Source organism: Cupressus sempervirens, chromosome 4, assembly GCF_028749045.1.
Source record: "Cupressus sempervirens isolate cs-2001-9-10 chromosome 4, ASM2874904v1, whole genome shotgun sequence".
Lineage (NCBI taxonomy): Eukaryota > Viridiplantae > Streptophyta > Pinopsida > Cupressales > Cupressaceae > Cupressus > Cupressus sempervirens.
In genome coordinates, this window is record NC_143121.1 from 473,760,354 (window position 1) to 473,763,054 (window position 2,701).

Here is a 2,701-nt window from a genome sequence, read left to right on the forward strand (position 1 = left end):
ATGAAACAAATGTACCTATACATAGCTTGTATGATGTCTACGCTCTGAGTCCGTAGCGAAGGTTGACGGTCCAGTAGAGAATTGAAGCACATGCATAATTTTTTTTGTCAATCCTTAATATGATTACTTAATAAATATATTTATTAATTTAAATGATTAAATCGATACATACCTCTGGACTTGTGGAGGGGACAAAAAATGGGGCCGGAGGATCGTTGCTAGGCCCGGCAACACTCTGACCCTGAATTTTGAACAATGTCAATAGATGCTAATTAATTAATCATTCACTATACATATGAAATGTGATCAAATTAGTAAATTATAATTATAATTTACCAGTGTGTCAATGCCAAATGTTTCATTTAGGAATTGATCAATGACGAGCCCATCATCCGCACCATCTCTAGCATGAGTGCCAAATGTGCATAGGGATCGCATGAAGTGCACATGTGACCATGATGCACAGAAGGCTCCCCCTCAACTAATGGGCTCATGGAATGGATGAGGGTCTATGTCAAAGCATTAATGGTCCTTAGAGCGCTAACCTCTACATGTTCCTTCACAAGTGAAGGAATAGTCACATGCTCGTGTTGTGGCTTGACCACAGGTGCCCTAACTACATTAGGTTCACAACGTGCTCCCGACCTCTCAAATGATGACACCTCACCTCTACCCTAGGAGTCTAATATATCAAAATAATTGGGGATCTCCCCAAGGACAAACTCACAATATAATTTTTTCAAAAAATACATGGGGACCTCGTGATTGTTGCAAGGAGGGACATCAAAAACCATCCACCATCTATCCCAAAAATTATTTCTAATAGCATCGTGTATGCACCAATGGATGGGGAACCGTTTAGTACCCTCTCTAACAATATTTTGCTCACCAGGTTTTCTAAATAATGCACATATTCTACCTTTTGGTATTTCTTTGTTTTTAACATCTTCATATGACAATTTATTTGCATAAAATCTTTTTTGTTCATCCCTCTTAACCTGCCAAATATCTAACTGACCACTAACTAAGGCTATTTGAGTCTTAATGGATTCAGGGGATGATGCCAATTGAGCCCTCATTGGATTGGTTTGTCTAGATTCTTTCAACCGAGCAATGAGTCCTTCTAATTCAATTTTGCCTCTCTCTATTTCATTTATTATATTTTCTTGTGTGCTTGGAGAAGGTCTTGCAATTGGTTCGGGTTGTGGAATTTGTTGTTCTTCTTGGGGACAGTTTTGGTTTTGAGGGTTTTGAAGTTCTTGTGGATTTTCCAGTTGATTATGGACATTTCCTAATAAAAAATCAACTAAAATCCAAATAAATAAACAAATTTAAATAAAAATTGTAAAAACCCTACAAAACAATATAAAAAACCTACAAAACAATATTGAAAACATATCAAACAATGCAAAATGAAGTTAAGATCACATACGAGATCGGCATGGGCATGCTTGTGATCTTGGATTTTGCCAACGAGGAGGCATATTGGCAACCAAGATGGCGAAACCCTTTGTTTCTTGAACCCGCATAGGCGTTGCTGGTGTAGGAATGCAAAAGAATAGAGATGAAAATAATGGGTTTTAGGTATGCAACCCATCTATAAAAATTCACTTTTTTAAAGCGCATACGTGCTATAGTGTGTACGAGCTATTGAAAATAGAAAAAAAAAAGAGTTGTCACCTTTTTGGCACCACAACTCGGTGCATATACTCTTTGTAGTCTTTCATTCTCTGATCATAGATGCATAAGCTCTTCATTTGCATTAGTGAGCTAATCAATGAAGTCTTCTTGTTGAAGGGATAAATGTTGGATTTCATTCTTCTTTTCTTCCATCTCTTCTTTGGCTTTGTCTTTTTCTTCCATGACTTCACTGTAATCTAACTGATTGGATTTCTTGTTCTCTTTTTAGCTTTCTAACTTCTTTTTGAAGATTGGAATTATTTTCTAATAGGTCTTTGATTTCTTCATCAATTTCATCTAAATTTCTTTATGGATATATGTCTTCAATTCTTTCTTCAGTGTAGAGATTGTCATTCATTTGTACTACAAGATCTTTCCTTATTTTCAATGATTGAGAGAGTTTCTCCTTTTCTTTCTTTAGTTGACCAATTTCCAATTCAAGACCCATCTTTTCATTCTAAATAGCCTTATCTAGCCTATATACCTCCATTACCTCTGACTTTTCTCAAGCTATTAAACTTCTAATGTGAGAACCAAAAGCTTTGATACCAATTGTTGGAAACATATGGAAGGCAAGGTTACTGAGAGGGGAGGGGTGAATCAGGAACCAATTAAACTTTATCTAACTTCACCAATCACTCCTTCATATGATATTATGATCTAATTGCATGCATGAAAGAATGAAAGAAAATACACATTCATAATACTTTGACACAAGATATGGTGATCCAAAAACCTTCCAATTAGAAAGTAAAACTAGGATAGGGATGATACCCACAAGCTTTAGTACTTCAATATAAAGTTAACCTATTATAGCTTACAATTGACCACTTCTGGTGATCTGTCCTATTAGGAGCAATAAAGACTGTGAGGTCCACCTTGTTAAAGGATTAACAAACATACAATGAAGTATGCACTCAGTTAGGAGATTTAGCAAAGTTTGATAAGTCTAGCCTGTTAAAGGATTTGACTAATGCACCTATTAGGATGAATTAGTGACTAATCTCTAATCTACAACTCT